The following is a 19,246-nucleotide window of genomic DNA, read 5'->3' on the forward strand; positions in this document are numbered from 1 at the left end:
CCGACGCAAACCAGGAAGTACAGGACCACGGTTAATAAGAGCAGCTCAAAAGATCATTTTCGCTGAGCCCAGCCCTGCACAGATTTCCAGCTTAGGTTTGCATTTTCAGCAAAAGTTCTTGATTATTTTCTCCCAACCCCCTTCTGCCTCCATAATAGCCAGCCACCCCGTCAGTCCCATCCTGGGGCGCTCCAGGGAGAGCGTGTGTGCATGTATGTGTACGTCTGTATATATGTGTATGTGTACATGTGGGTATGTATGTGTGTACGTGTATGTGCACATGAGTGTGTGCACATGTGAGTGTGCATGTGTATGTGTGTACATGTACCCCAGTCAGATGTATACAGCTGGATTTCCTTTGAAAGAATTTTCAAATTGAGCTGATCAAGTGCAATGGCAAAGCACCCAATTCCGCTGCCCCCCAACTGCCTTCGCTGCTTTAACGTACAACCTGCTCCGCTGACACCTCTGACTCCTGAAAGCCCTAACGCTCCAGGGGAGCAGGCCGTGCCCTGCCCTTCCCTGGCTGCCCCGGGTGTTACCTTGGAGGGAATCGTTCCAGATTCCAATGGGTGGCAGGTCCAGGGAAGAGCCTTATCTGGGGGGAGGCTGTACCAGACCCGCCCGACCCAGGCAGGCTCCCAGGTACTCTCTGCTCGGGGCTGATAAGCCTCCTTAGCAGTTTCTCTCCAAACAAATTCCAGTTCAAGACACCTGAGAGCTCCACAGCAGGGCAGCATCCCCAGAGCGCAGCAGGGCGGGGTTAGGGGGAGCGGTCGGTAGCAGCACCTGCCCCTCGTACGGCAGGAGCCAGAAGTGCCAGCCACGTGCTGCCTCCATCCCCAGAGGCCAGGTGAGAGTGAATTCCCAGGTCCCCGCATGATTGGTTCCGTCACTCTTCTACACTTACATGGATTTCCAATGTCAATGTTTCTAACATCAGCTTTGCCAGCTCTCGTTACACCTTTGTCTGCCTGAGCAAAAACCTGAAATGCAGCTACCTCCTCCTGCTGGGTGACTATAGACCTTAATGACAGAGCTCGGAACTGCTTAGTCAAGCTGACTAGCTGCAGCCCCTCGGGTTGCCTGCTCTAAGGTTTGCTGGCCAGGCCACAAGTCATTTCTGTGCCTCTTCCCTGCTCCTTCTCAGCATTTGAACATCATTCGACTAGTGTGAACAAGAGTCTATACTGGGGAGAGCCCAGGGTGAGAGAGTCACTAGACTCTTGTCAAGGCTGCTTCCCCACTCTGAACTTTAGGGTACAAATGTGGGGGCCTGCATGAAAACTGCTAAGCTTAACTACCAGCTTAGATCTGGTCCACTGCCACCATTCCCAAGTGGATTCCCTTCCCTGGGAAGCCTTGAGAAACCTTTCACCAATTCCCTGGTGAATACAGATCCAACCCCCTTGGATCTAAAAACAAGGAGAAATCAATCAGGTTCTTAAAAAGAAGGCTTTTAATTAAAGAAAAAAGGTAAAAAACATCTCTGTAAAATCAGGATGGAAAATAACTTTACAGGGTAATCAAACTTAAAGAGCAATAGGCCAGAGCAAAACGCTGCGTTAGAAATCGGATTCAAAGTACAGCAAACAGAGGTAAACACTCTAGTAAAAGGTACATTTACATGTTGAGAAAACAAAGTAAAAAGTAACATGCCTTGCCTGGCTGTTTACTTACAAGTTTGAAATCTGAGAGACTTGTTCAGAAAGATGTGGAGAACGTGGATTGATGTCTGGTCCCTCTCAGTCCCAAGAGCGAATGACTTCCCAAACAAAGAGCACAAACAAAAGCCTTCCCCCCACCAAGATTTGAAAGTATCTTGTCCCCTTATTGGTCCTTTGGGTCAGGTGTCAGCCAGGTTATCCGAGCTTCTTAACCCTTTACAGGTAAAAGGATTTTGGAGTCTCTGGCCAGGAGGGATTTTATAGTACTGTACACAGGAGAGCTGTTACCCTTCCCTTTATAGTTATGACAACTCTGGTTATACAGTGCTCTGTATACATCTGTGAAGCAGGAGTGCTGAAACCCTCTCTGCACAGAGCAGCAGCGTTCAGCCTGGGCCAGACGTGCTGCGGTGATGGGTAAGAGTGGGCTCGGAGAGCCAGAGGGTCTGTGGGGCAGCGCTGGGCCATTCTGCTCCGCACTAGGGCCGGGTGGGCGTGTTCAGCTGGGATTGGAACCCACCAGCACTTGTGGGTGTGAATGTGGGGCTGGAACGCAACGTGGGGCGCTCCCACCTCGCCCGGGGGCAACTGGGGGGAAGGGCAGAGAGACACCTGGGCTGAGACCCCAGCTCCAGGGAGACAGTCACCCCAGCCCAGCTGGGTTAAATTGCCCAGCTGTGTGACAGCCCCCCCATCCCCGAGGGGTTCCCCCCCCCCCCGGTATGTCACAGCAGGGTAATGTGCGTACTGAACGGCAGGGGTTGCCAGAGACTGGCTGGGAGAGGCCTTTGGGGATGGAGGAAGCAGCACTAAGGTACATGCCAACCTCCCTACAGAGGAGGGGCCGTGCCCCGCAGGTGGGGGGCAGGGAACTGGGACACTGCGCGGTGGGTCATTGTCTGGCCCAGGCCCTTCCTAGCTGGAGGCCGAGGCATTTCCTTCAGGTCACCTTCCGCTGCAGCTGGGCCACAGGCCCCCATAGCCACTAGCCCAGCCAGGGATCCCAAGTGAGGATTGTCACGGCTGGCTCCTCCCTGCCGCCAGCAGCTCTTCACTGCCAGGGAATTCCTGAAATCCTGTGTGCCCCTCCCCCACCCACCTCCTGGGGCTGTGAGTGCCCCCCCCCGGACAGCCCCTCCCCCGAGCTCTGAGTGCCCCTGGCCAGTCCCTCCCCTCAGCCCCCCCCCCCCACTTCCTGGGGCTCTGAGTTTCCTCAGCCTGTCCCCCTCCCACACCCCGGGGCTGAGTGACCTTGGCCAACCCCTGTCCCTTCAGGAGGAACTCCCAGTACCCACCCAGCCCCCACACCTCAGGGTTCCCCTCCCTGCGGCTCTGTGGCCATACCCCCCACCCCCCTGTCCGTGGGGCTCTCATTACCCACCCTTCAGGCCTTCCCAGGGCTCTCAGTGCCCCCCCAGCCCCAATCTCCATTTTCCCTTTCTCTCACCCACTCTCCCGCCCTTCCCTGCCCGGTTATTTCCATGGCACAGGATTGTCTCTGTGGGGCGGGAACATTTCTCCAGGGCGAGTCCCAAACTCCTCAGCACCCGCCCCCCTCCTGGGAGTCTCTGTCCCAACGGGGCCGGTTCCTAGCGTCTCCTCTCTGCCCCGTGCATGCCTGGCCGGTGGCCGGCTGCCCAGCCAGACTGATGGGCGAGGGCGGCAGTGCCAGGCTGTGCTGGGCGAGGCGGGAGGGTCCAGCAGTCCCAGCTCTCGGTTGTGCTGTTCCCGGGCAGAGGGAACTGGGAGTCGCGGCTCCTGAAGGGCGGGTTTGTGTTCCCAGCTTCTCACCGGCTCTTCCCTTTTGCAGATGCCCGGTGCCCTCGTCTCCTGCTCCTCGCCGGCCTGCTGGCCCTGTCAGCCCCAATTCTCACCCTGGAAATACACAACCTGAATATCTTAAAGGGACCCACCCATGCAATCCGGAACATCCACCCAAAGCACCTGAAGGCAGGTGTATCATGTGTCTGCTTCTATAGCCCTCCCCTCTGGCCCTAGGGATCCCTGCCAGCCCTGGGGCCCCAGGACGTCACTCACTGGCTGCCTGGGGATTATGGAGGCCTGAAGCCACTGGGAGAAATTACAATCCAACCGTAACTCTCTATTCAAACCACGCTGAGCTCTTTGGTGGTTTGAGGGAGGGGAGGGAGGGAGGGAGGTTCGGAGGGGCACAGGGGCTGGCCCATTGCAGTGCAGGGAGCAGCATGGGACAAAGCCAGGAGGTGCTGGTTGCCTTGGGCAGCAGAGGGGGCACGGAGGAGTGAACTGGTGCAGCGTGGGCCCGAGCCAGGCAGGGGCAGACGGGATGAGATGGGGGTGCTCGGGCAGCAGGGCGACTGGTGCAGAATTAACACAGAGCTCGAGCTAGGCAGGGCAGGGCTGTGCAGAGCTGGAGGGGAGGCGCGGGGGCTGGAAGCTGCTGCAGGAGGAGCTGCAGAGCCAGGGAAGGGACTGGAAGGCACAAGTTGGTGTGGGCAGAGCCACGGGAGCGGGCGGTGAGTTTGGTGGCTGCATTTGGGCCAGACTGGAGAGGAGCAGACGGAAGCCAGGTAGAGCGGTGAGGGGGGTTTACAGAAGTGTGGGCAGAAGAACGGTTTGTCCTGGATGAGGGTTTCAGGGACACGGAGAAGGGGAGGCGAATGCACTGCTAACACTCTCTGGTGCTTGGGAGACAGTCTCTGAAAACCCCTCATGTCACGCGGATCTCCCAATTCCTGTCCCTACAGATCAGGGGAAAGGGAACCTGCGGCACAGCCGAGCCAGTGACCCGCAGTTACCAGAGGCCCACGGTAAGAGTATCCCACGCTTCACCTATCCACGCCTTGCAGAAATGAGATGCAAGAACAACAAGAAGCAACAGAGAGTCCTGTGGCACCTTTAAGACTAACAGAAGTATTGGAGCATGAGCTTTGGTGGGTGAATGCCCACTTCATCAGACGCAAGATTCACCCACGAAAGTTTATGCTCCAATACTTCTGTTAGTCTTAAAAGTGCCACAGGACCCTCTGTTGCTTTTTACAGATTGAGACTAACACGGCTACCCCTCTGATATGAAGAACAACAAGAGTTATTCACACAGCTTCTCCCTGCAGGGCAGAACAAGGCATTGGGATGCATTGTCTGACCGGGCCATAGGGGAATCCCCAGGGATTATACAGGCCCCTGGGAGCAGGAACTCTGGTGACAGAGGGTGGGAGGGTGTGGGGGAAAGGGCTTGATACACACAGGCTGTAACGTGTCCTGCAGAGGAGAAGCTTTGGGTCATGATCTTTCTGCAGGAAAAGTGGCACCACTGATAGACTGTGTGGGATCCAGGACCCAGGGCTGTGACCCACTGGGCCGTGTCCCTCACTACTGCAGGTGTGGGGAGTTTGCAGCCAAAATTTGGGATGAGTGGCAAGATCCTTTGACTCCACAGACTCCTCCTTTCCCTGGCAGTTGGTGTCGGTGGCCTCAGCACACACGCCCTGTTGGAGAGCCCTTGGCACAGGAGTTTGCTGAGAGCTGAGGGGGTGCAGAACCCGCTGCTGTAAGATACAGTCACCCCACAGGACACACGGTGCTGTTAGCTCGCAGTGTCCCACGCATCATGTCTGCCGTGTTAAACACCTCCCCGAAAACCCCTGCAGAGTATGAACAGGGGCCTGTTTGTCTTCTGGGAAACCTACGTGTGCACGTGCAAAGTAGCTAGTTAGAGAATAAACTGCCCAGGAGTGGGTGACAGGACTGTGCCAGCAGATTCGGGCTCAGTGTCTGCATCCCTTGTTGAAGCCTCTGACAATGGGCTGGCAAAGCATGCGGGGTGTCAGTGCAGACACTGCTGTCTGTGGCACACCGGAGGGGCCCTTTCTCACTGACCCAGGGTGGGAAGAGCTGAGCAGGGTTCTGTTCCACGGGGTTTAGTGAAAGCGATCTCTCTCTTGTGCACAGTCTGGCCCAAGGACTGCAGCGAGATAACCTGGAACATCACTTGGGGTAGTTTCTGTAGTGGGAACTGCCAAGCCTCCGCCATCCTAATCAAACCAGCGTCCTACTGTTAGTCCCCCCTTCCCCACCCTCCTGTCTGCAGTGAGGCCAACCCCTGCTCCACGAAGGGAGGGAAAAGGGTCAGCGTGTGTCATGGCCAAACCTCACACCCAACTCGGAGGGGGAAGTATCATGTTTATCCAAAATGGGGCAACTTTCTCTTTTCTTCCGTGCACTTTCCGAGCTAATCTCTGCTGGGCACTTGTGCTTTGCGTTGACTTGACATAGTGATTTTCGTAATCAGAAGAATCATTTGCAAAACCTGCAGTATGCAGATGTAGAAGCTCCGGGGAGAGTAAATGCCTCGGATCCGTAGTGACTTTTCAGTGTCTTTTGCTCTCAGACTCATGGGCAGTTCCAGAGGTCACAGGGGTGGGGAAATCCAGAAACACAGAAAGGTTTTTATAAACACCCGCTCTACTGCTCATTAGCAGGGATTAAAGCTTCACATTAAAAAGGCATTTTAAATGTGGTGGCCCCGGTTGGTAACTTTCTTTTGCGTGCCACTTACTCTCTGCTGTGCTCTCGTGGGCACCGTACTGCGTAGATCCATTCCCAGTATTCTCAGCCGTCCTGCCTTGGGGGAGTTGGGCTGGTAGACCTGGCTGGGTTCCTTGCCCCACAGTCTTAGGGGTCTGTGGTTGCTGTGAGGGAATTTTCGGCAATGGCCTAGCAGGATTTGAAAGCCAGGCCTGCACGTCTGACGATATCTGGGTAGCTGCAACATTGGCCTGAGGGGCCCTTTAATCAGTACCTTGAATTACTGTCCACGTGTGCAAGTAGGTCCTAGTCCAAAGCCAGTTGATAACAGACAATCTTCCATTGACTTCAGTGGGCGTTGGATCAGGCCCTAGTGTAGGGTTGTTGGGATGGGCCCGTTGCTGCCAACTGCACCAAGAGTAACTCCTTGGGCCACCAGTCCTTTCTCACGTTTGGGGGAGGAGAGACTGGGATGCTGGGAGAGGAGACTATGGGCTACCTGCTGTCGATACAATACCCAGAGAGAGCCTGTGGGGCAGACACGGGGTGTATTCCACTCCCACAGCAGGCGGAGCCGCTCCTCAGCCTGAGAATCAGGGCTCTGCCCCCAGCTTTGCCTGGCCATGTGCTTCGGTGAAGAGGTCACAGACCCAGGGGCTGTCTCCTGTAAGGGCTGTTGCTTGCTGGCCGCAGTAGGACACTCACATAGCAACAAGCAAAAATGGGGGAAGGGATTTTCCAAAGGTCACGAGTTACTTAGGAGCACAGAGCCCATTGAAAGTCAATGAGCAGGGCTGGATTTGGGAGTGGGCAACCGCCCAGGGTGCAATGGTCCAGGAAGGCTCCGTGGTCACGGGGCTGTCCATGCCCGTGGGACCCATGTGTGTGGGGAGGCCTGGGCAGTTGGAGAGCGGCGGCTGCTGGCCGGGCACCCAGCTCTGAAGGCAGTGCTGCCGTCAGCAGCAGCGCAGAAGGAAGGGTGGCATGGTAGGGTGTCTTGTCACCCTTCTGCAGGGAGTGGAGCTGGGGCGGCTGCGGCTGTGGCTGGGGCACGCAGCTTGAGCCTGTTCACCTCAGCCAATCTCCGGCCGAGCCGGGAGCCAGGCCCTCCCCATCCTCCTTGCCCGGCGCTCCAAAAGGCAGCGACCCCCGGCCACAGCGGGAGTCGACCTCACGGAGATCCTACCTGCTCCCTCAGGGCTGCTGCTGCTCTATAGGGAGCTCATCCCCCCCACACCCTGGGACCTGTCTGCTAGGGTTACCATATTTCCACAATCAAAAAAGAGGACGGGGGGAGCCCCGCTCTAGCCCTGCCCCCGCCCTGCCCCGCCCCCATCCACGCCCTCCCACTTCCCACCCCCTGACTGCCCCGCTCAGAACGCCCAACCCCCCCACTCCTTGTCCCCTGACTGTGCCATCCTGGGACCCCTGCCACTAACTGCCCCCTAGGATCCCACCGCCATCTAGCCTCCCTGCTTCTTGTCCCCCGACTGTCCCCTCCTGAGAACCCCCCACCCTAACTGCCCCCTAGGACTGTACCTGTCCCCTGACTGCCCTGACCCTTATCCACACCCCCACCCCATATTCACACCCCTACCCCCAGATAGACCCCAGGGACTCCCATGCCCTATCCAACTGCTCCTTGCTCCCTGACAGGACCCCCAGAACTCCTGACCCATCCAACCCCCTCTGCTCCCTGCCTCCTTGACCCCTCTCCACACCCCTGCCCCCCTGACAGCTCCCCCAGAACCCCCGACCCATCTAACCACCCCGCTCCCTGTCCCTGCCTGCCTCGACCCCTCTCCACACCCCTGCTTATACAGGGTAAACTCAGAAATTGTTTGCCCTCTATAACACTGATAGAGAGATATGCACAGCTGTTTGCTGCCCCCCCCCCAGGTATCAATACATACTCTGGGTTAATTAATAAGGAAAAAGTGATTTTATTAAATACAGAAAGTAGGATTTAAGTGGTTCCAAGTAGTAACAGACAGAACAGAGTGAATTACCAAGTAAAATAAAATAAAACACGCATGTCTGAGTCTAATACAGTAATACAACTGAGTACAGATAAAAACCTCACCAGTTCCAGAATGCTCCTTTTTACAGACTAGTCTCCTTCTAGTCTGGATCCAGCAATCACTCACACTCCCTATAGTTACTGTCCTTTGTTCCAGTCTCTTTCAGGTATTCTTGGGGGTGGAGAGGCTATCCCTTTAGCCAGCTGAAGACAAAATGGAGGGGTCTCCCAGGGGGTTAAATAGACTTTCTCTTGCGGGTGGAGACCCCCTCCTCTCTCCTATGCAAAGTCCAGCTCCAAGATGGAGTTCTGGAGTCACATGGGCAAGTCACATGTCCATGCATGAGTCAGTTTTTACCAGCCAAGCCACATTCCTGGGAAGGCTCTGATGTGGATTGGTATCTTCAAGTTAATTGTTGGCTGAAGTGGTTTTTGATTGGGCACCTAATTTGCACTTTTCTCAGGAAGCTGACCAAATGCTCTACTAGGCTAGTTAAAATCAAGCAAGTATACAGCCAATATTCCTAACTTCAAGTACAAAAATGATACATTCACACAAAGAGGATTAATAGATTCAGTAGATCATAACCTTTACAGAGATATGTTACATGGCATATGTAGCATAAAACATATTCTAGTTATGTCATATATACATTCATAAGCACATTCCATAAAGCATTGGGGGGGGGGGGGCACCATCACACAAAGAAATTGCTCCAGCTGGGCAAAACTTTTTCCATCAGAAATGTGGTTTTGGGGAAAGCAAAATTTTCTGTGGGAAAAAGTCAACTTTGTTGCAATGGCAAATACGGCAGGAGAGGGGGCAGCATGAGAGCTGAACAGGCCGTTTGCTCATGTACACACAGCACAAGAGAGAAACACAGGAGAATGGATCTGCTCTGCTCCGGGCTGGGAATTGCTTTGTTTGTTCTCTAGAGAAGGGAATGCAAACTGTTCAGCAATCCCTCCCCACAACGCGTAAGAAGAGTTAATGCTGAATGTGTGTCAGTGGGGCCATCTACCGTCCAAAGCAATACTACATTTTCTGGACAAAACAATGAGGCCTTTGGACACCGAACGTCAGGAAGTCTGGAGACGGACAATGAAAGGAACCCAGCACCGCCCCACTGGTCTAGGACCTTCCACTCCAGCAGTCTGACACCGGCCACTCAACTTTGTCCCCTGAAACTGACAACACGTCCAACTAGTTTCCTTGCCTCAACTCCCATTGCTCTGCAACCTGCACTGCAGAGCTTCCTAAAAACGTCCCTTGTCCAGCTGTGCATCCCACCCCGTTTCCAGGGCTGTTCACAGACCAAAGGGCAGCCTGGCCAGAGGGCAGAGCAGCCAGGCTAAGCCTGTGGAGTGACCCCGGTGATGTGACCGGGGGGAACTGGCTGAATCCCTGAATTGTCCGTTTCCAGACTTTGTGCAGTTTGGGGCTTGGGAAGCTGCAGTAGTTCTGTGCAGAAAGTGCATTTAGGGGCCGTTAACTAGACCGTTCTGCATTGATGCCCACACGACCCCTCCTTCCGTGCACTACCCTCCCCTCGTCCCTCCAGGCTCCCGCCCCGCTGTGCCTTTCTAAGGGGCTGAGGGGTTTAATCACAGAATTCTTGTTTTACTGCTTCAAAGGAACTAGTTTATTTGGCCATGTAGCAGATCGCTGACTCACTGGCGCGGCGCCTCCTGCTGGTCATCCAGGAATTAGTTCAATTCCAGCACTAGGAGCGCCTCCTGCTGGCCGGTGTCTCTCCTGCTTCAGGCCCCCATGTCCCTCACAGACCCCAGTGCCCCTTACCTTGGGGTGCTGTCCCAAAGCAGTGCCCCCACACTCTGGCTCTCCCTTCCCAGGGGAACCCTCTCCCCCATGCCCACCTTGCCTCAGTGGCTACTGCCAGTCATCATCTAGCCCCCTTTCTCTGGGGCATACTGCATAGGGTTACCACATGTCCGGTTTTTCCCGGACATGTCTGGCTTTTCGGCAATCAAACCCCCGTCCGGGGGGAATTGCCAAAAAGCTGAACATGTCCAGGAAAAATACCGGCTGGGCACTTCCCCTCCCGCGGCTGCTTTGCTCCTCCCCGGACTCAGACTTCGGCTCTGTTTAAGAGCCAAGCTGCCCGAGCCAGCGCTACCGGCTTCGGGCAGCCCCCGTGCCTCCGGACCCCAGCTGTCGGAGCAGAGCAGCTGGAGCCGGGGAGGGGAAGTGCCCGGCCGGCGGCTGGGGTCCGGAGGCATGGGGCTGCCCGAAGCCGGTAGCGCTGGCTCGGGCAGCTTGGCTGTTAAACAGAGCCGAAGTCTGAGTCCAGGGAGGAGCAGAGCAGCTGGAGCCCAGGAGAGGAACTGCCCGGCCAGGGGCGCAGGGTCCGGAGGCATAGGGGCTGCCCAAAGCCCGAGCGCTACCGGCTTCATGGTTGGCCGGTCAGCCTCCAGACCCTGCGCCCCCAGCTGGGCGCTTCCCCTCCCGGGCTCCAGCTGCGCTGAGGAAGCGCCGGCCGGGGGCACAGGGTCTGGAGGCTGCCCGGCAAACCGTAAAGCCGGTAGCGCTCGGGCAGCCCTTTTCGCGTGGCTGGGAGGGAGGAGGGGGAGTTAGGGCGGGGACTTTGGGGAAGGGGCGGAGTTGCGGCGGGGCCGGGGGTGGGAAAGGGGCGGGGCTAGGGCCCGTGGAGTGTCCTCTTTTTTTATTTTTTAAATATGGTAACCCTAAGACTGCATCTGTCATGGCCACTCATCGCTGCCGAGGGGGTTGGATCAGCTGCTTCTGCCTATGCCCAGGTGGCACCTCTGCAGCCCCAGTACCACCCTGGGCCTTACCAAGCCTCAGCCTGGGGAATTGCCAAGCTGGAGCTCCCCAGCTCCTCTTGCCCATCCCCAGCCCTGCTCTGCTTCAGGTCCCCTGTGCTCTCCGGCAGCCAGGCCCTTCCCACTCCCAGCCCGGTACTGCGACCCCGGCTCCTGGCCCGGCCGCGCGCCCGGCTCCCGGCATGGCACCGCAACCCCGGCTCCCGGCACGGCACGCGACCCCCGCCCGGCACCGCGGGCCCGGCTCCCGGCCCAGCACCGTACCCCCGGCCCAGCTCCCGGCCCGACACCGCACCCCCGGCCCTGCGGGCCCGGCTCCCGGCCCGGCCCCGCGACCCCGGCTCCCGGCCCGGTACTGCGACCCCGGCTCCTGGCCTGGCCGCGCGCCCGGCTCCCGGCATGGCACCGTGACCCCGGCTCCCGGCACGGCACCGCGACCCCCGCCCGGCACCGCGGACCCGGCCCCCGGCCCGGTACTGCGACCCCGGCTCCTAGCCCGGCCGCGCGCCCGGCTCCCGGCATGGCACCGCGACCCCGGTTCCCGGCACGGCACCGCGACCCCCGCCCGGCACCACAGGCCCGGCTCCCGGCCCGGCCCCGTGGGCCTGGCCCCCGGCCCGGTACTGCAACCCCGGCTCCTGGCCCGGCCGCACGCCCGGCTCCCGGCATGGCACCGCAACCCCGGCTCCCGGCACGGCACCACGACCCCCGCCCGGCACCGCGCGCCCGGCTCCCGGCACGGCCTCGCAACCCCGGCTCCCGGCACGGCACCGCGACCCCCGCCCGACACTGCAGGCCTGGCTCCCGGCCCGGCACCATGCCCCCGACCCGGCTCCCAGCCCGGCACCGCGAGCCCGGCCCCCGGCCCGGTACTGCGACCCCGGCTCCTGGCCCGGCCGCGCGCCCGGTTCCCGGCATGGCACCGCAACCCCGGCTCCCGGCACGGCACCGCGACCCCCGCCCGGCACCGCGGGTCCGGCTCCCGGCCTGGCCCCGCGCCCCCGGCCCGGCCCCCGGCCCGGCTCCCGGCCCCACGGGCCTGGCCCCCGGCCCAGTACTGCGACCCCGGCTCCTGTCCCGGCCGCGCACCGGGCTCCCGGCATGGCACCACGACCCCGGCTCCCGGCACGGCACCGCGACCCCCGCCCGGCACCGCGGGCACGGCTCCCAGCCCGGCCCCGTGGGCCTGGCCCCCGGCCTGGTACTGCAACCCCGGCTCCTGGCCCGGCCGCGCGCCCGGCTCCCGGCATGGCACCGCAACCCCGGCTCCCGGCATGGCACCGCGACCCCCGCCCGGCACCGTGCGCCCGGCTCCCGGCACGGCCTCGCAACCTCGGCTCCCGGCACGGCACCGCGACCCCCGCCCGGCACTGCGGACCGGGCTCCCGGCCCGGCACCGCGCCCCCAGCCACGGCTCCCGGCCCGGCGCCCGGCCCAGTACTGCAACCCGGGTTCCTGGCCCGGCCGCGCGCCCGGCTCCTGGCATGGCACCGCGACCCCGGCTCCCGGCACGGCACCGCGACCCCTGCCCGGCACCACACCGGCCCCGGTCCCGCACCCCCGGCTCCTGCCGAGCACCGCCGGCTCCGGCCCGGCCCCGCACCACCGACCCCAACCCCAGAGGCCCCGGCCGAGCACTGCCGAGCCCTCCGTCCCTCCTGATTTTCCCGGACATGTCCGGCTTTTGGGGATTTTCCCCCGGACGGGGATTTGAGCCCCCAAAAGCCGGACATGTCCGGGAAAATTTGGACGTATGGTAACCCTAAGGTAATGAGCCGATGGAGCTGTTTTGCCAAAGGGATCTGTTTTGGGTGCTGTTGGGCAGGGGCGGCTCTAGGCATCAGCAAAGCAAGCACGTGCTTGGGGCAGCCCATTTGCAGGGGCAGCAGGGATCCAGCCTGGGAGCTGAGAACCAACAGGGGGCCCTAGGAGCTGTAGTTCCTTGGTTAGCTCCCTTCCTATAGAGCCAGCCCTGGAGCAGGGAAAGAACTACATTTCCCAGCATTCCTTTGGCCACTACCAACAGGAAAGAGGGGGAGGGAGGGAGGTAGCTAAGACCTCATGCTGCAGCCTGCTATGAATGGAGAGCTGCCCTCTGAAGGGTAGGGATACCATATTTTAACATTCAAAAAATAGGACAGTCCACAGGGAGGGTAGCCCCCCCCGCCACCATCCACCTCCTCCGACTGCCCCCCACAGAAACCCCAACCCATCCAACCCCCCCTGCACCCTGTTCCCTGATCACCCCCTCCCGGGACCCCTCTCCCTAACTGCCCCCCAGGACCCCACCCCCTATCTAAGCCTCCCTTCTCCTTGTCCCCAACTGCCCCCTCCTGAGACCGCCCCAACTTTCCCCCTAGGACCCCACCCCCTACCTGTCCCCTGACAAACTCCCGGGACTCCCATGCCCATCCAACCGCTGTCTGTCCCCTGACTGCCCCCCCAACCCCCTGATTCATCTAACCCCCCCTTCTCCCTGCCCCTGACTGCCCCCCCGAACCTCCGCCCCATCCAACCCCCCAGCCCCCTTATCATGCCACTCAGACCAGCCTGTCTGGCTCCGCGCAGCGCCAGACACACTGCTGCATACATGCTGCCGTGCTCCCCTGCGGAGCCACAGCTCCCCCCCGCACCTGCCTTCCAGATTTGAACACCTCAAAATTCAGGAGTGCTCAAGCTCAGTTTGGGCGGCTGTTACTTCATTTCTCCCAAATCAAATCTACTGATCCACTGTAACTTCCTGTAGAAAAAGTAGGATAAAACTGAGCAAGAAATGCTTCCCAGTGGTTATTAGGACTGGAATTGCTATTTTCAACAGCCATTGCCTTTTTGTTTGTTTGTTTGTTTGTTTGTTTGTTTGTTTGTTTAAAAGGAAGACAGTGATATTGCATTGGCAAATTCCCCATAGAAAGAAAGAGTGGAAGAAAAGAATAATAAAGGCACCTCAACTTTTCCTCATTTATGTATGTCAGTCTTATAATATGCATCCAGATATCCTCCAATCACACAAGCTGAAAATCGTTCCACTTTACTGCAGTTCTGTAACCATATGGGAACCAATCCTGTCTGTGTTCTGTGCACATGTAAAATTCATGCTGAATGACCTGCCGTGGGAGCGAGTTACCAGTGACCCAGGGCTGCAGCGGAAGGAGGTGCAGGTGGGGGAGGAGGGGAGAGAGCCCAGGGCTGGGGCGGCAGGAGGTGTGTGTGGGGGGCAATGAGGGAGCCCAGAGCTGGGGCGGCAGGGGGTGGGGAGAACCCAAAGCTGGGACAGCAGGGGGGTGCAGCGAGGAGCCCAGGGCTGGGACGGGGGGCAGCCAAAATTTTTTTTGCTTGGGGCGGCAAAAAACCTAGAGCCGGCCCTGCTGTTGGGTACAATTCACGATAGTGTTGAGTGCAGGGGTGCTGAAGTGCTGTTATCCGTATGAGTAAAGGGTGGCAGAACCAATGGGAGATTAATGCACAGGCCCACAGGGCCCGTGCCTAGGGGCGCCAGCCAATTTGGGGGCCCCTGCAGGAGCGCCGGAACCTGTGCAGAAGTGAGGGTGCCACTGGCTCCAGAACTGTGGCCCCGCTTGTCCTCTTCCCCTGTGGCTCTGTCCCCTGCCAGGCTGGAAGCTGGAGCCTGGCTGTGGTAAGAGGCGCCCAGGGAGCCGGGGCCAGTTGTGGAGAGCCCTGGCCCCTCCACCTGCCCAGGGTGGGGGCCAGGGAGCCTGAGAGCAGCCCACAGTCTGTATCCCCAGGGTAGGTGGAGAGTCCGGGCCTCCCCACTGTGACTTGGGCTACCTGGGCAGCTCTTACCACAGGCCAGCTTCCGGCCAGGCCTGGGAGTGGAGCCTTGTGGGGGAAGAGGAGGACCAAGAGGCAGGACCCCATGGTGAGGGGAGCTGGGGAGACCAAATGTTCTTTGTACCCAGCTCCCCAATAAACCTTAATCGGCCTCTGGGTGGTGTGGGCAGAGCCACGGGAGCGGGCGGTGAGGTTGGTGGCTGCATTTGGGCCAGACTGGAGGGCAGCGGCCAGGAGCCAGGTAGAGCAGCTAAGGGGAGTCTGGGTTAGTTGAAGTCATGACACCCGCACTGGATGGATCAGGAGCAGTGCTTTGAGGACTGGCCCTGCCGCCATAGCCCTGATTGGCTGGGGATGGGCACACAGGAGAAGCTGACCTCCCGCCCCGTCCCTCAGAGCCCTGGCTGGCTGGAGAGCTGGCAGGAAATCCTGCCTCTCCTGCCTGCTGCCAGCCCTTCTCCCACCCTTCGAGAAGGGGCTGTCGGAGAGACATGTGCTGTCCCTGCAGGGACACAGCAGGGCCCAGGGGAGCCTGAGCTCAGGGCTGGGAGCTGGGCCCAGGGAGCCGCCCTGCGCATGTGCGAATGGGCCCTGGCCCAGAGGGAAGGAGCCTGTTGGTGCCCGATGCAAGCAGAGCCTATCAGGCCTCTGGGATTGGTGCCCGGCCCCCTCCTGCTGATGGTTCTTGGCAGCGACGCGGGGCTGTGGCCAGGCTGAGGAGGGTACCAGGGTGGGTCTCTGCTCTGGAGGGATTCTGGGTGAATTCCTGCCTCCCCGCGGGTGTCAGAGTTTGGAGCAATCCAGCAGGGAGAGGCGCCCCAGTGCCCAGCGGATAACTGAGGCCTACAGCTGGGCCAGCGGAGGGACAGGGAGGCGAATGTGCTGAGAATACGCCCAGCTGTGGAGCTGGGAATATCCTCTGTAAAGCCCTCACGTCACTCGGCTCTCTCCTTCCCACACAGATCAGGGGAAAGGGAGCCTCCGGCGCAGCAGAGCCAGTGACATGCGGGTAGCCCAGGGTAAGTGGTAAGTGTGTCCCGCTTGCATTGTCCCCCCTCACAGGGGTGACACACACACACACACACACACACTGCAGAGATCTGGGAGCAGAGTGCCAGTGGTGAGAATTCCCTCAGACACAGCTATGGGGACATCAGTCTAGCGCGAGGCTAGAGACCAGAGCTCACCTCCAGGACTCCTCAGCGCAGCCTGATCTGGCCAAGATGCAGCTGCTATTCCTCGGTGGAGGAGTTGGGAAGGAGGCCAAGGAAAGTTTTTATGGAAACTCCACTGTGATCATAACTCTTAGGGGGGTTTTGTTCCATGAGGTTTTGTTCTTGACAACTTGTTTCGTTTTGCCCACAGCCTGGCCCAAGGACTGCAGCGAGATAACCTGGAACAGGGTCAGTGGCGTCTTTGTCATCCAGCCCACAGGACTCCATCAATTCGAGGTCTACTGAAAGCTGAACAGCACCAGTGAGGGCTGGACGGTTCTCCAGCGGAACCGGCACAACACACAGATCACCTGGGCTGAGTCCTGGAGCACCTACAAGTACGGCTTTGGCAACGTGCAGGATGACTACTGGTTGGGGACGGAGTACATCTATCGGATCGCCAAGCAGAAGGTCTACCAGGTCAGGTTTGTCATCCACGATTCATCCGGCACCATGAAATACGCAGACTACAACCTCTTCGGTCTGGAAGACGAGTCCAAAGGCTACAGGCTGAGGCTGGGCTCTTACACTGGGATTGCAGGGGACGCCATGGCTTCATACAATCCTAGCACCATGCATGACAACATGAAGTTCTCTGCTAAAGACCTGGATCAGGACACTTCCAGTGGGAACTGTGCGTCTAGCTCTGGTGGGGGCTGGTGGTACTCGGCTTGTCATTCTGTTCGACTGAACATCAAAGGGAGCATCACTTGGGGTAGTTTCTGTAGCGGGAACTGCCAAGCCTCCGTCATCCTCATCAAACCAGCGTCCTACTGTTAGTCCCCCCTTCCCCACCCTCCTGTCTGCAGTGAGGCCAACCCCTGCTCCACGAAGGGAGGGAAAAGGGTCAGAGTGTATCATGGCCAAACCTCCCGCCCGCTTTCACAGGCCTTGCTGGGGGAAGTATCAGGGTTACCCAGGAAACGGGGACACTTTCCTTCTCCTCTCCCTCCCTGCAGACTTTCTGAGCTTTTTTCCACTGGGCCTTTCTCCGCTGGGCTGACTCCCATGCACCAGCGTTCGGCTGGAGTGACTCTTCCGCGTCATTTTAGATCGGCGATGCGATGAGCAGGCCTAGAGGTCACTGGAAAGGTGAAATCCCAAGCATGGCGGGAGCTTCTCAAACACCCTCTGCATGGCCCTGCCTCGGGATCCAGGCTTTGAAATAAACACACACTTCTAAGCAGTGAGGTCTGCAGATGGTAATTCTGTGCCCTGCTGTCACTGTCTCTCCGGGTGCTCCCATGGGCACCACGCTGCTGGAGAACATGCCTGGCGTTACCAGGTTCACAGGCAGAGCATACGGGGCTGCTGGGATGGGTCTGCAAGAGTAAATCTCCAGGCCACCAGCCCTTCCATTTGGGGCGGAGAGGAGGAGAGACTGGGGCCAGAGGGATTTTCTGGGGGAGGAGAAAGAGGGGATGTGAGCGGGAGGAGAGACTTGGGCCCTTAGTGCTGGGAGAGAGGAGTCCTTGGGCCCCCTGCCCTCCGGACCACATCCAGAGAGCCTGTAGAGCGGAGGCATCGTCCATCCCACTCCCACTGCAGGCGGAGCCGCTCCTCGCCTGAGACTGAAGGCTCTGCCCGCAGCTCTGCCTGGCCACGTGCAGACTCCTGGAGCAGGAGTGCGGTGCCTCATACCAGGGCATCCTGTGGCAGCCCCCATCTATGGGGTATCACACTGGGCCTAAATGCTGCGGCCAGGTCCCTGGATTCTGCAGCACTTCATTTAAATTAAAGAATGGTGCCCAGGGGCTGGGGCCGAGGGCATCTTCGTGGGGTTGGACCCTGCTGGCTGGAGCCATGTGCCAGCAGGGACCGGGTGGGGAGGCCCCAGACCACTGGGCCGAATGCATCCCACTGCTTGTGTGGTAAAATGCAGCCTGTTTCCCCAGCTAGCACATGGTCCCATGGCAGCTTGCATACTAGTTAGCTAGGAGTCTGGCCGCACCCTTTGGCGGAGGACAATGCCCCTATGGCGGCCCGCAGGCCTGGTGCAAGGACTGGTCCCTTTCCCTAGTGCTGTCTGGGCCCAAGGTAGGAACCCTGCCCGACTCCTACACAGACAGGGGGAGGGGAGGAAAGAGGCCCCTGGTGCTCCCATGCCACCTGGCACAGGGCCTGGCTCTTCATCTCTACATCCGTCCTGCCCCTGCAGTCAGCAGGGCCCAGTTTTCTGAAGGGATCAGTGCCCCCTCCCTCGGCATCACCGTGGAGCTGCTCCGTGTAACACCATCATTCAGCTTGTGCCGATCAATCCTTTCATAGGAAACATTTGAAAATGCTTTGAAATCTCCCGGCTCCCTCCCAATCCGGGGCTCCTGGCCGGCCCCTGCCTGTCGCCACGGGCAGGTTCTCACACTCCCCTCAGAGCACACGGGGGGATGGGGACCTGGGACGTTAGACAGTGGTCTGGCCAGCGAAATCCCTGTTCTTTGTTCCTGAGCCGCACCTGGCACTGATGCCAGTCCCATTCCCAGGCCGTGAGCTCACACGCAAGCTGCCAACAGAAAAGGGGCATGTTCATCTTCCCTCTTCAGCAGCATTGGCTGATCCCACTGCGCCCTGCAGAGCCACAGTGAGCCAGGGATGCTGGCTGGGCAGCACGGGGTGTGGGCTGGGCCCTGGGAGACAGGCCATGGGCGGAGCAGGGGTGGGGGCAGGCAGGGCTAAGCAGGGCTCTGGAAATCTGTGGGGAGGATGTCTGTGTGTAGGGGGATGGACGGGGGAGCCTGACTGTGGGATTGGCCTGATCTGGGAATCTGGGCTGGGCAACAGTGACTGTCTCCACAGTAAGGCAACTAGGGCTTCCCATAGGGCTGTGCCAGGGAACAGAGGCTGCAGCTTCAAGCAACCATGCAGGGGGCTCCCCAGAACCACAGGTTCCCCCACAACCCTGGTCCAGTCCTCCAGACACTCCTCCCCCAATGCTCTTCTCTCCCATAATTCCCCTTATCCCGGTCACCACCTTGCCCCCACGTTCCCAATCGCCCCGCCTGGCTCCCCAGCTCCCCTCCGCTCTGGGCTGCTGTGAGCGCGGAGCCGCGGAGCGTGCTCTTAGCTGGCTGCTCCAGGGACACTGTCCTGGCAGAGGGAACTGGGAGTCGCGGCTCCTGAAGGACGGGTTTGTGTTCCCAGCTTCTCACCGGCTCTTCCCTTTAGCAGCTGCCCGGTGCCCTCGTCTCCTGCTCCTCACCGGCCTGCTGGCCCTGTCAGCCCCAGTTCTCACCCTGGAAATACACAAC

General features: G+C 59.5%; 1 pseudogene; it reads left to right on the forward strand.

The window, feature by feature from the left end:
- The first annotated feature begins 2,065 nt into the window (after positions 1-2,065).
- On the forward strand, positions 2,066-17,179 carry LOC135974455 (fibrinogen-like protein 1-like protein; annotated as a pseudogene).
- The last annotated feature ends 2,067 nt before the right edge of the window (positions 17,180-19,246 follow it).

The sequence above is a fragment of the Chrysemys picta genome, chromosome 12 (genome assembly GCF_011386835.1).
Source record: "Chrysemys picta bellii isolate R12L10 chromosome 12, ASM1138683v2, whole genome shotgun sequence".
NCBI classification, from domain to species: Eukaryota; Metazoa; Chordata; order Testudines; family Emydidae; genus Chrysemys; species Chrysemys picta.